This window comes from Musca vetustissima, unplaced genomic scaffold, assembly GCF_032173495.1.
Source record: "Musca vetustissima isolate MV318-11 ecotype Yass unplaced genomic scaffold, APGP_CSIRO_Mvet_v1 utg15531, whole genome shotgun sequence".
NCBI lineage: Eukaryota > Metazoa > Arthropoda > Insecta > Diptera > Muscidae > Musca > Musca vetustissima.
The window spans coordinates 174,839-190,655 of NW_026882214.1; positions in this window are offsets into that span (position 1 = coordinate 174,839).

The window sequence follows — 15,817 nt, forward strand, 5'->3', positions numbered from 1 at the left end:
TCGAACTATGTTACCCTAGTTAGTTGTCTTGTTCGTTGGCAAGTAATTGTTCATTCGCAGCAGTTTCAGTTCAGTGTTTTTGTAATAAAAAAGTATTAAAAATTGATGTGCAAAATTATATTTAAGTTATTACGTTTAGCGACTATGGAATAATAAATGTCGTGTGGTCCAGGTGGACATGTGTTTTATGTAGTGAGCCTAAACCAAACTAACCAAGTAAACCAAATATTGAGCATAGATTGCGGACCAATATACGCAAATATTCACATATTTCGCAGTTGATTCATTTTCGGGGAAAGATCAATAGAATTACTCGTATGTTTATGTATGCAGGTGAGATTGCTTCGAAAAATATACGATGATAAAATCGTGCTTTGCAAATGTTCGCTAACACTGTCGACAATATTTTTCATGGAGCTTTTGTCCATTTAGAATGTTGCTGTTCTTTCAATGATATCCCTGAAAATAATATGTACCTCTTAATCGTTTCGATGCTTGTGTTTATATTTTGGACGGCGCCTGCCCTTTTTCTTCGTCGCTTGTACATGTCAGAATACAATTCGCAATGATGGGGAGTAATGGCGAGTGGGACTATCGTGGTTGCAATTTGTTTTGTACTTCTCAATGGCGAGATTATCGATATTCTCGTTATTATTTACCTATGTATGCCTCTTTAGTGGCAATAGTGCACCACTTGCGGGGATGAAATTGAAATTTGTTTTAAGCTTAATTTAAAATAAGGTCAAGTTCTGTTCTTTGTGCGAACAAATTGCCATGCGAAAAAAAACTGTGTTATTTGCCGTATTTCTAAAGCTGTATATCATATACGTAATAGTTCTATTATGAACAGAGTAAGGATCAGCGTTGCCGAAGAGAGCAAATGTAAAATTTACGATTTTTGGCATTTTTTGTTTTCGGTACATCTATATATTTTTTTTAATATTTGTTTGTCCTACACATCTATGTTGTAAGGTATATTTATAGGCCGACGAGTTTGCAAAAGGGGGAAATTTTGCTACTAGACCCAACGATCTAGACAAGTTTGTCCCATCAAAATTATCATATTAATTTTTCACGGGAAAGGTGATTTGTTCAGGAAATAAGCACGGATGTTTTGATATATTTGGCGGTTCAAATGGACCAACACAATGTACTGCGAAAAACGTAGATCGGAGTGAAAAATGTTCATCATATGTCGTCCATTTTATTAATTTTTTCATGAATGGAAACCTAGCCACAAGGCCAAGATCGGTTCCAAAAACCACTATACCACTCCAAAATCGTAAACCTAACAATAGATTTATCTTAAAATTGAATCTTAAAAAACATTAATAAATAATTAATTTAAATTATTACATTAAATCACAGTGGGGTGCATGAAAAATAATTAAGTAAAATAAATAAGCAAAATATTTAAGTAAATCAGCTATGCAACAACAATATCAGGGCAATTAATACAAATGAAAATAAATCAAAATCCATGCAAATTAGCATATTCAAGTAGAGCTTTCTTATAACATTTAATGGAGGCACTGAAAGTCTGAGACCCTGTGGTAAACCATTGAACACTCGAGCCATTCTTACATGAAAGGATTTCTCCAACAGAGGGGTCAAACGAGTAACATGAATTTGTGTATTCCTTACAGGCCTACTAAGTGAGAACAATTGCAACACGGAGGGCGTGGTTTGGCTTTTACACGTTTTAAAGAAAAAAAAGCATATATCTAATGCACAAAAAATGATCAAATGAACTACCCAGAAATTGTTTAACATACGGAGAAACGTGATCACACAGTTTCAACACAAATACAACGAAAAACAATTTTTACAACTTTCTTCTTGCTTTCTACCAAATAAATATCTGCTTACACGCTGCTTAATGTAAAATTTATGCAGCTTACTTACTAACATTGAGTGATTGACTCTGTCAAATGCCTTTTCAAGGCCCAACTACAGCAACACACAACAAACATCCCCACCAACTGACTTCCTTATATTGTCAGTTAAACTAACAAGTAGGGACGTGATACTCCGATGATGCCTTAACCCATATTGACTATCATGGAATAATGATCGCTGGTTAACATACACAAGAATTTGCTCTTCCAAAGCATGGTCAACCATTTCGGAGAGCATTGGTATTATCTATATCCGCCTATACTCTCTTACATCTTTACTTTTACGAATAGGCAAAACTTTTGCTATCTTCCAAACCTCAGGAAAAACAGACACTGTTATCATTTACAACATGCCTCTCCAATAAATTCTCCAATTTTCTACATTTCTATTTTGCAAATATGCTTTATACGCCATATCTCTTAAAGACAGATGATAACATATATCTGGAGACTTAAACCAATCATTCCTATCACACACATCAAAGACATCACATAGCGCAACAGGATCAATTGAGCTATAATCCGCATATTCATAAAACTGCTTAACACAATGACAAGGCAAAGATAGAGACAAAAATATAAAGGAGTGGTCCGGAATACCAGGACACGAAAACTGTTTTGAGAAAGCAAACAAATCACTACACTACACCAATTAATACAACATTGTCATTCACAATCACCTCCAACACAGGGTCTAGAGAAGTTGGCAACGTATGAAATAAGACATTATATGTTCTTTGAACTCATTTCAATTATTTTCACGTATGTGGTCTGATACACAAAAAACTCATGTATGTTATTCTACAACACCGTAAATGTCTAGTGGTATTTGTGCAGGGTATCATATGGTCGGTCGCGCCCGACTAATCTGCTCCGATCACTGGTTATATTTAAAGTTATTCATATATGGGCAATATTGTCAATTTTGCAACATAGCTGAAGCCGAGGTGCACCCCTTTATAACTCAGGAATTATAAAAGTATATGAGGAAAATTGAATAGTTTTGGATTAAATGACCTACAAAGTCTGTTTGTATGGAAGCTGTGTCTACTTTATGGTAAAAAACGAGTAAGAACAGTGTGGCAGACCAGTATTTTATGATTTTTCTCGATTTGTCTTACCAACTATTTCACGGTCTACGTGCCAAAATAAAAGTAGAAGCCTTCAAAATAAGGATTACGTCTTTTCGAAAATTCTTTGCATATATGTACCTTAAAATTATGCTGTAGTTTTGAAGTTTTGTTTTTAAATGTTACTTATAGTTACGATGTACAATCTGGAATCTCCAAAAATCAATTATGGTATTGCTGTACCGCGAATTTTAGTAATTTGTGTATGTTATATGTACAGCTTCAAAGTAGTAGTGAGCATCCAAAGGTGAACATTTCGTTCTATCAAATTTATAAATATTACTTGCGGCAAGTCATTGTTTGCAGGAGAGACAGACGGGTATTTTGTTTGTGGTGTCCGTAACAAGGCCTATATAAGGTCGGCCAGTAAGCGAATTCATAGAGAAAACTTAAGTTTAACGTCAATTTTTTGCCAAGGCGAAAACTAATTGTTTCGCCTTTAAATGAAAAACACAACTCAATCTTTAATTTATAGAATCATTTTCTTTAAAAACTTATTTTAACTCTTGAAATAGTCTAAATGTGCTTCACAGAGGCAATATAAATTAAAATTGAATGTTAAAAATAATAATATTTTCGTTATTAATATTTCACCTGTGCTTACTGGCCGACCTTATATAGGCCTTAGTCAGTAATTTGAAATACCAATCGGAACATTTTCGAACAGTAAAAAAAATAGTTTTGAAACCGAATGGCCTTGTATAGATGCATGAAGCAAGTTCAAAAGAGAACGATAATAATTGCCGCAAGTAAACTCGCCTAATCTAAATCAGGACTAAATCCTTATTCCCATGTTCTGACAATTACGTACATGAATCAACCGTTCGGTACAACACTATTCTTAAGTCATACCGCCACCGTTTATTTTTTCAATTGTCAATTCTATTGTATACATGTCAAATAAAAAAATAAAAACTTCTAATGTAAATGTCGTTTTAGTCTTCTCTTGCTGTCACTTTTTAGTCGCAAAAAATATTTTTAAAAATAGAATATTTTTCGAATATGATAAAATTGTGCGCGTATATTTTTGTGCGGATTAAAATATTTGTTGTTTATTTATGGCCTGTTCCCTTACTGCAAGAATCTACTCGATTTTACTATTTTCTTCGATATCATAAAGGAAAATTCGTTATCGGAGTACCATTATTTTTAAAACAATTGGTCTGTTCCAGAACCTGCAAGAATGTACAATTTTTTACTACGATAACAGTTTTTCCTTTATGATATCGGATAAAATAGTAAAAATTAGTAGATTCTTGCAGTACGAGAACAGACCAAATGTGTTTTGGCAGTCAATGAAGACTATGACAGAACGTAGTTTTTTTTCCTCTATTGAAAATAGAAACAAAACATAAAGAAAATATGAAATTTGCAATAAGAATATGACATATTTGGACACGTATATATATATATATATATACATATATATCAGACGTATATAAAAGCTATTGGTATGAATTTGATTAAATTTTAAAAGATTTTTTGTTGAACTTTTTGACAATTAATCTCTCTATTGCAGATTTTGCAAATTGACGTGTCTAAATATGTAAAACTTATTTGGATCACAAATATGCAAGAAATGATAAATCTCTTCCCAACATTAGCCAGCGATATTTTACACGTTGATATCAAAGGGCTTTTCAAACAGAAGTGCCTATAAATGAATATTTTGTATGAAATGTGACCTTCAATAAGTCGATTTATATTACAAAACAACTTTCGATGTTGTGAATTAATCTTCGTTTTAGTTTTACGCTCATCATTAGGCGGCTTTTTCCAAACCACTTTACCAAGCATATTTCAAAAACTTTAAATTTGAATGGAGTTCGTACAAAAACCACTTAGACTAAGAAATATGAATTAGACAATAATGTTAAGATTCGACATAAGTACCTTGAATGACAAGGTCAACTGCTATGTTTTCCTATGTTGTATTTTAAATGAATCTACTGGAAAAAATCGTATGACTAAGCATTAAACATAGCTTAAATAATCTTCATTTGAAGAGTAACGAAGTGTATATTAATAAAATGACAATGTTCACCTAGGCGGAATAGGATGAATGTAATTTTGTACCGAGCCTTAAATCAAGGTCTTAATAAAATTTCGCACAATTAAGTTTAATTTTTTGACTTTTATACCGAATCATAATTAAAAATAATCCTTTACACCCAATATATGATTGTCTGGTGCGTATTTTCGAAGAAAGTATCTGATTTATGTCTGTGTATATCTAAAAATATGTCTTGATTTGGAATAAAAAAGTACACAACAGGCGTAAATTAGGTTGTCATTCAGGCACGAACAGATTTTTGTGACCGTAGAAACGTAGGGACGGCATTGTGGTATACAGACACATGTGTTAATGAGAAGTAGTATGCGGCAATGTGCTAATTGAATTGGTTCAGTTAGTTTTATCTCTGAGCTTCTAAACAAGTGCAGTCAACTCACCTTTTTTATTTGGATATAACGAAGAATTTGACATACAAAACCGATTAAAATAAGACATAAAGTGTTTTCATAAACAAAAACTGGCAATTTCCAAACTGGTAAAGGTAAAACCAAAAAGTTTTCGATCAATAGAATACTCTTTCAGACTCTGGAGCAAAACCATAATTTATAGAAATGTAATAGACAGGATATTCAAATTTTGTTATTCGTTTTATATAAGGTCTTCTTTTATCAAAGGGTTGGTCATGTATGTGGTGGTTTTTCTTTTTATATATTTGGTCTGCTCCTATTACCCATATTTCATTTAAAAAACATTTGCTATTTTCTTATTGGCGCAAACTAAACGGAAATTTATGATACAATTCAGTGTATGATTAGGGATAATATTTGCGTTGGCGAACGATTCCCAGCGTCATCACATCGCTAAAAAAACTTATAAACTGCAAGTACTTTGTGGATCCCAAGGTTCCGTTTTGGGCCAATTTTTGTTCACAAATGATCGACCTAAATATAATGTCAAGGTCATTTTAATAAAATTTTTCAATAAAAATAATATTTTTTTTTAATTTTGTTAAGTTCTCGCCATAGTGGAGAAGTTGAATATTTTTGTACGCCTCGTTGGAATTTAGCAACGCCTATATAAGGTCGGCCAGTAGGCGAATTCATGGAAAAATATCGCGGATTTATTTGCGTTTTCTGTTGATCATTTCCGTTCCTCCATTTCCTGATACGGATTTTGAAGTTTTGCGAATACAGGAAATTATTCGCGTTTTACGAGTTTTTGGGTACTTCAATGGAACATGAAGCACATCTTAGCCGTCAAATGAAATTTCACAAAATATACATGGATTGGAAGATAAACTTCAGCACTTCGTGGAAACCGCATGCGCATCATATGATTTTGAGGTTTCAAAGAAATACTGAAGTTTATCTTCCAATCCATGTATATTTTGCGAAATTTCATTTGACGGCTAAGATGTGCTTCATGTTCCATTGAAGTACCCAAAAACTCGTAAAACGCGAATAATTTCCGAAAACTCCATTTGTCATTGACGCGCATCCGATTTCGGTGTGCACCCTAAAAAAATACATCGATCTATACCGATTGTGCCAGTTCACACTATTTTTCAGATAAATTGGGTACATCTCTCTTTCGGCTGATGACTTTAATGCTCTCTTTTCTTAAAAAAAATCCCAGATTTTATTATTTTATTATAAAAATTTTCTATGCATTCATTGTGATATTTTTTCTACGAATTGCCATCTACCTGATGTTGTTAATGATAACAGTTTTTTAACCTCTTGTTTGAGCAATTTGGGCAATAATTTTAACATTGGTCATTTTAATTGTCAAAGCTTTGCAATTGGCAATACTTCTGGAAAAATTAATGAAATAAGAAGTATTTTAGAGGGTAATTATTTAGATGTGGTAGGTGTGAGCGACACTTGGCTTAAGCCACATATGGCTTACGATATTGCTAACATGCCAGGCTACTCGTGTTACAGGAATGATCGTTCAATAGGTAGAGTTGGGGCGTTGCTATATATGTAGCAAATCATGTTAAACACAAAATTGTTTGTGCTAGTGAAAATGAGGGTGTGGTGGAAGCTATTCTCGTTGAGATAGATTTGAATGGAAATAAATTGTTGGTTGGGGCTATTTATCTGCCTCATGGAGATTTCCTTCCTTTGAATGCGTTTTTTCAGACTTGGTTGTCCAGTATGAAAAAGTTATATTGATGGGAGATTTCAATAATAACTTATTTGATATTCGCAAAGTGCTTTGGAATTTTGTGATTTTTCTGAAATTTATGAAACAAGTGATGTGGACCAGCAGTTAGATGTATTGTATACTAATTTAAATGGTGTACATTGTTGTTTTCCTGTTCGTAGGCAGCGATGTAATAGTGGTCGAAAGGACGATTGGTTTAAAACCTCTGAGATTAAGTATTGGCTTTCTGTGCAAGATTTGTCTTGGAGGTCTTATCTTCATAATCCAAGTGAAGCTAACTGGAGGGTGTTCTGCAGAAATCGAAATAAGTGCAAACGTGTAATTCGGAGAATAAAAGCTTAATTTCATCATAAACTTTTTAATGGCAAAACATCTAAAGAAATTTGGGGGCTTTTAAACAGGCATGGCATTGGGAAGAATAAGGATGTTATTGAAGTTGATGTTGAAGAGATAAATAATTTATTTTCTTATTTTCAAAATGTTGGCAGTAACAATTCTGCTCTTCTCAACTCTTGTGGTAATTTCTCCTTTCGATCTGTTAGATTGTGTGAAATGTTGGAGTGTTCCTCTTTAATAAAATCAAATGATGTTGGTTCTGATGGTTTGACCCTAAAGTTCCTTAAAATCATATTACCATATATAGGGAATCACGTTTTACATATTAATACCATAATAATGACATCGTCATTTCCTTCCTTGTGATTCCTATTCGAAAGTCTGATGCGGCTAATGACTTTGGACACGTATATATATATATATATATATACATATATATCAGACGTATATAAAAGCTATTGGTATGAATTTGATTAAATTTTAAAAGATTTTTTGTTGAACTTTTTGACAATTAATCTCTCTATTGCAGATTTTGCAAATTGACGTGTCTAAATATGTAAAACTTATTTGGATCACAAATATGCAAGAAATGATAAATCTCTTCCCAACATTAGCCAGCGATATCTTACAAGTTGATATCAAAGGGCTTTTCAAACAGAAGTGCCTATAAATGAATATTTTGTATGAAATGTGACCTTCAATAAGTCGATTTATATTACAAAACAACTTTCGATGTTGTGAATTAATCTTCGTTTTAGTTTTACGCTCATCATTAGGCGGCTTTTTCCAAACCACTTTACCAAGCATATTTCAAAAACTTTAAATTTGAATGGAGTTCGTACAAAAACCACTTAGACTAAGAAATATGAATTAGACAATAATGTTAAGATTCGACATAAGTACCTTGAATGACAAGGTCAACTGCTATGTTTTCCTATGTTGTATTTTAAATGAATCTACTGGAAAAAATCGTATGACTAAGCATTAAACATAGCTTAAATAATCTTCATTTGAAGAGTAACGAAGCGTATATTAATAAAATGACAATGTTCACCTAGGCGGAATAGGATGAATGTAATTTTGTACCGAGCCTTAAATCAAGGTCTTAATAAAATTTCGCACAATTAAGTTTAATTTTTTGACTTTTATACCGAATCATAATTAAAAATAATCCTTTACACCCAATATATGATTGTCTGGTGCGTATTTTCGAAGAAAGTATCTGATTTATGTCTGTGTATATCTAAAAATATGTCTTGATTTGGAATAAAAAAGTACACAACAGGCGTAAATTAGGTTGTCATTCAGGCACGAACAGATTTTTGTGACCGTAGAAACGTAGGGACGGCATTGTGGTATACAGACACATGTGTTAATGAGAAGTAGTATGCGGCAATGTGCTAATTGAATTGGTTCAGTTAGTTTTATCTCTGAGCTTCTAAACAAGTGCAGTCAACTCACCTTTTTTATTTGGATATAACGAAGAATTTGACATACAAAACCGATTAAAATAAGACATAAAGTGTTTTCATAAACAACAACTGGCAATTTCCAAACTGGTAAAGGTAAAACCAAAAAGTTTTCGATCAATAGAATACTCTTTCAGACTCTGGAGCAAAACGATAATTTATAGAAATGTAATAGACAGGATATTCAAATTTTGTTATTCGTTTTATATAAGGTCTTCTTTTATCAAAGGGTTGGTCATGTATGTGGTGGTTTTTCTTTTTATATATTTGGTCTGCTCCTATTACCCATATTTCATTTAAAAAACATTTGCTATTTTCTTATTGGCGCAAACTAAACGGAAATTTATGATACAATTCAGTGTATGATTAGGGATAATATTTGCGTTGGCGAACGATTCCCAGCGTCATCACATCGCTAAAAAAACTTATAAACTGCAAGTACTTTGTGGATCCCAAGGTTCCGTTTTGGGCCAATTTTTGTTCACAAATGATCGACCTAAATATAATGTCAAGGTCATTTTAATAAAATTTTTCAATAAAAATAATATTTTTTTTTAATTTTGTTAAGTTCTCGCCATAGTGGAGAAGTTGAATATTTTTGTACGCCTCGTTGGAATTTAGCAACGCCTATATAAGGTCGGCCAGTAGGCGAATTCATGGAAAAATATCGCGGATTTATTTGCGTTTTCTGTTGATCATTTCCGTTCCTCCATTTCCTGATACGGATTTTGAAGTTTTGCGAATACAGGAAATTATTCGCGTTTTACGAGTTTTTGGGTACTTCAATGGAACATGAAGCACATCTTAGCCGTCAAATGAAATTTCACAAAATATACATGGATTGGAAGATAAACTTCAGCACTTCGTGGAAACCGCATGCGCATCATATGATTTTGAGGTTTCAAAGAAATACTGAAGTTTATCTTCCAATCCATGTATATTTTGCGAAATTTCATTTGACGGCTAAGATGTGCTTCATGTTCCATTGAAGTACCCAAAAACTCGTAAAACGCGAATAATTTCCGAAAACTCCATTTGTCATTGACGCGCATCCGATTTCGGTGTGCACCCTAAAAAAATACATCGATCTATACCGATTGTGCCAGTTCACACTATTTTTCAGATAAATTGGGTACATCTCTCTTTCGGCTGATGACTTTAATGCTCTCTTTTCTTAAAAAAAATCCCAGATTTTATTATTTTATTATAAAAATTTTCTATGCATTCATTGTGATATTTTTTCTACGAATTGCCATCTACCTGATGTTGTTAATGATAACAGTTTTTTAACCTCTTGTTTGAGCAATTTGGGCAATAATTTTAACATTGGTCATTTTAATTGTCAAAGCTTTGCAATTGGCAATACTTCTGGAAAAATTAATGAAATAAGAAGTATTTTAGAGGGTAATTATTTAGATGTGGTAGGTGTGAGCGACACTTGGCTTAAGCCACATATGGCTTACGATATTGCTAACATGCCAGGCTACTCGTGTTACAGGAATGATCGTTCAATAGGTAGAGTTGGGGCGTTGCTATATATGTAGCAAATCATGTTAAACACAAAATTGTTTGTGCTAGTGAAAATGAGGGTGTGGTGGAAGCTATTCTCGTTGAGATAGATTTGAATGGAAATAAATTGTTGGTTGGGGCTATTTATCTGCCTCATGGAGATTTCCTTCCTTTGAATGCGTTTTTTCAGACTTGGTTGTCCAGTATGAAAAAGTTATATTGATGGGAGATTTCAATAATAACTTATTTGATATTCGCAAAGTGCTTTGGAATTTTGTGATTTTTCTGAAATTTATGAAACAAGTGATGTGGACCAGCAGTTAGATGTATTGTATACTAATTTAAATGGTGTACATTGTTGTTTTCCTGTTCGTAGGCAGCGATGTAATAGTGGTCGAAAGGACGATTGGTTTAAAACCTCTGAGATTAAGTATTGGCTTTCTGTGCAAGATTTGTCTTGGAGGTCTTATCTTCATAATCCAAGTGAAGCTAACTGGAGGGTGTTCTGCAGAAATCGAAATAAGTGCAAACGTGTAATTCGGAGAATAAAAGCTTAATTTCATCATAAACTTTTTAATGGCAAAACATCTAAAGAAATTTGGGGGCTTTTAAACAGGCATGGCATTGGGAAGAATAAGGATGTTATTGAAGTTGATGTTGAAGAGATAAATAATTTATTTTCTTATTTTCAAAATGTTGGCAGTAACAATTCTGCTCTTCTCAACTCTTGTGGTAATTTCTCCTTTCGATCTGTTAGATTGTGTGAAATGTTGGAGTGTTCCTCTTTAATAAAATCAAATGATGTTGGTTCTGATGGTTTGACCCTAAAGTTCCTTAAAATCATATTACCATATATAGGGAATCACGTTTTACATATTAATACCATAATAATGACATCGTCATTTCCTTCCTTGTGATTCCTATTCGAAAGTCTGATGCGGCTAATGACTTTCGACCCATTTCGATAATGCCTATACTTTCAAAAATGGCGGAACATTTATTAAAGAAACAGATTTTAGACCACATATCCTTCCCATCTTTACTTCATGATTCGCAATCTGGGTTTAGGCATAATAGAAGCACAACGTCTCTACTTGTAAGACTTACTGACAAGATTCGTCATATTACAAGTGATCACGGTTGCTGTGTTCTTCTATTGATTTAGAGAAAGCTTTTGACAGGATTGATCACGAACTGCAAGTCTTTAAGCTTTGTAATTATTTTGGATTTTCTATTACATCATGTGCTTTTATTAAATCGTATCTTAGATATAGATATCAGTACGTTTTCGCTAGTGGAAATCGTTCGAGCTTGTTGCCCGTTATAAGTGACGTGCCTCAAGGATCCGTTCTTGGTCCGTTGTTGTTCTTTTTTTGTTTATAAATGATTTGTTGCAATAGCTTCTGATAATTGTCTTCCTTTTGCCTTTGCCGAATACGTTCAGTTGTTGATGAAGTGTGATGCTGCTTTCCCGGATGTGATGCAAAGTGTTGTAAATCATGTCTGTTTCACGGTGGCAGATTGGATGATGAAAAATAATGTAAATAAGACGAAAGCTATGTCTGTTGGCTTATGTGTTGCTTCTGGTATTGAGGTTAAATATAATAACGCACATTGAATTTGTTGATTGTATAAAGTGCCTTGGAGTTCTTGTGGATAGTGGACTTACTTTTGAGGCTCATATTAACTCATTAGTGTTAAAAGTTAACTTTATGTTAAGGAGACTTTATAGCATGTCGTAAAAGCTTTGATTTTGCGATAATCTTGTACTGTTTAGAAGTCTTTTCAGGAATATTTGGATATGTTCTTAAAAAGGTTCAAATTGTATTTAATAGAGTAAACCTTACTACCTTTATTCACTAAAAAGTTGGCAGCCTGTTACTCCTTTTGTTATTGATTTTTTGGGATGCAAATTTTATGATTTTATTAAACTGAGAATGTTCCTCTTTTTTACAAATGTTTCAAGAAACAGATACCACTGTTCTTTGTAAATCTATTTATTTTTACAAGATCGCAAAGAAATCCTCAAATTCGAATTACCTTACTAACTTCTTCTTTAGAACGATCGTTCCTTGTCGGAGTTGCTCGAGTATATAACATATTACCAGTACCCTTAATAGCATTCAATCATTCATTAGCATGGTTTAATGTTAGAGTATCTTATTTCCAATTACTCATGATTATATACAGTTAATCAATTTTTTTAAATTATTATTGCCCAATATTGCTCACTTATTTTATTTATTTTTTTATTCAATGAAGAATTTATAAATCATTACGTTGTATATATTTATAAATTGGAGTAGTTCAAATTCAATTCAATTTTTTGATATACATATGTATGTTTAATTTTTTTATATTTGTGATACAATTTATTTAGATAAAAATACAACTCATTTTTATATATAATAATTTCCTTTTGGTGTGGATTAACAACTATTCCATTCCTACTGGGAGTAGTCATAATCCAATTAATCAAATTTTTTAATCATAACCTATAATAATAATTAAAAACCTTTTTTTGTAATTTGATCGGTATAATATTCTTTAGTAGTCCAATATCCCTCCCTTTTACATTTAAGCCGCTTTTTTATTTAATTTTTATTTCAACTCATATACATTTCTTTCGTTATAATTGCCTCTGCGCCAAGTGGCATTAAAAGAGGCTAGTTGGCAATTTTACATAATTTCTGTATATAACATATTTACATATCAACATTTATTAATAAGCTCATATATATATATATATATATATATTTAAGACAACATTTCTTCGACATTCTGCGCTAAAAAAAGTTTCAAATGTCTCTTAAATACGGAAAGTGTAGAACTACTTTTAACATTTTGTGGCAAATGATTATATTCTCGACTTCCGGAATGTTGTATACGCTGTTTGGTGGTTTCAGTGCGACATAAAGCAACACGAAGTTGTGAATTGTTCCGAGTGTTGAACAAACTTTGATTTCGTATGAAATCTATAGTATGAAATCCTACGTTATTTATACATTTATATACATAAAGTAAAAGTTGATATCTATATTGGCCATGAATCGGTAAGATTGTCGTAAATTTTTCTTAAAATAAGCATTGTGTTGGATACAATACATGTAAATTAGCAACAAGTTTCAATGCTTTGTTTTGAAGACGTTGCAATGATTTAAGGCTTGTACTGTTCTTGAAAGCATATATTGATGCTAAATAATTTATATGACTTTGTATTAATGTTTGATAGATTAAATACTTAGTATTCTGATCGAATTTATACTTGAATTTATAAAGTAGATATATGATAGTATGATAACATTTATATTTAATTGTGAAATGTAGATTACGCCTTAAGGTCGAAAGACTGGGCAATATAAAATAAAATAAATAAAAAATTAAGTAAAAAATCCGTAACAGGACATCTATTGAAACGGAAATTATCCACAGAAAACGCTAATAAATCCGCGATATTTTCAAAAACATTTTTTGCCAAATTTCGTGTTTTTGGAAGGCCAGTTCCCGCCGTTTAGTAGATGGATTTTCACGAAGAAGATTTTATATCATCCGAAACGTAAAAAACCTTTTTGATCGCGGGTACCCATATCATTCAGTTGACAGATCTGAAAATTTGTCCCGAAAAATAGGTTTTTTAGAAATTTGATCGCACAAAATTTTCACCTTCGGATGAGTATTACCCTGACTACAATAATCTTATATTCGATTTTTAGAAATTCCTGTTCGTGTATTAAAGCTAGAAGTAAAATTAAAAAAAAAAACTAAAAACCGAGCTTCAAAATGTCAGCATCATTTAAAGGTAGATGCAGTTAAAATTTTGAACAACACAAGGGGCGTAGTACCCATTTTGTTGGCTTCTAGTTTTACTTTGACACGAAGACCGTGAAATGAGTGGCTTAATCACAAATCGATAGAGAACATAAAAAAACTGGTTCGCCTCAACCTGTTTTTACACATTTTTTTACATTAAAGTAGACACAGCTTCCACCAAAATAAAGTTTGGAGGTCAATATCATGAACAGTTTGCAACGACAGATCAATTAACCCAAAACTATTCACTTTTTTTCATATACTTAAGTAATTCCCGAGTTATGTTAAAAAATTGGCAATATTGCCCATATATAACTATATGGGAAATTACAAAAATCTTTTAAATTCCTTGAAACTGAGGCTGGCAAGGTTATAACTCGCGAAATATAGACATATTGCATATAATTTAAATTCATTTCAATAAAATGAAGTGTTCTTGTTCTTAAAATATTGGTAATAAATAATAACTTGGGTGGAAGCTGTGATGGTGGAAATGTAAAAAAATGGGTGAAAATGTGTTGGGGCCAAGGAGTTTTTTGTGTTCTTTCCTGATTTGTGGCTAAACTACACAAAGCACGCACATGTGATCAGTGACTAAGTTGCAGAATGCCCATGCACAATATGGTTCTAATTTTTCGATAAAATCACTGCATCCACCCAAAACGGGATGGTGACATTTTGAAGCCGGATTTTCGGTGTTTTTGAATTTTTCTTATAATCAGGACGCTCGTCCAGATAATGGACTAAACTTATTATAGGATTGTAGAACTAGTGATTTTGCTTCGTTTAGTGTATAATGTTGATCATTTTAATGTATTGTAAGTGCAATATATTTAGTAATTTTTAACGTCAAAACTGTTAACAGAGGAATCTGTTAACAGAGGAATAATTTAAAGCTATTCTGTTATTCCTATAACTTATTCAGGAAAAAAATTCTTCAACACTATTCCGAAAATCTGTTCTAACTTTTTTATATACATTATAAATCATTTATATGATTTTGCCTTACTTGATTTGCAAAAATTGATTATCATTTTAAAGCTACGTAACAACCACAATAGTATTCAATGTATTGTATTTATAAATTTATATTATTTAATATTTTACATTTGAGTAGCCATGATGTCACGAAGTTTTTTAAAATGCATCTGCATAATTACATTCATAATGTTTTATTAGCGTTAACATCATTTATTTATAATAACTTGTTTAAAAGTGGATATATTTGAGTAGTCATGATGTAATGCAGATTTAAACATGTTTAAAATATTTTTTATATTATATTTATAAGAATTTGTTTTAGAGTAGCTATGATATAAGGTGGATTCTTTGTAATTATACATAAATTGGCCATTAAATTGTAATTTGGCTTCAATTACAAAGTAAATAAAGATAAATTAATTTAAATTAAATCTACCGATATTTAACAATCATCTAAAAGAAATTGCAGAAGAAAGCGTCGTATATTTTAGAAGATTCGAA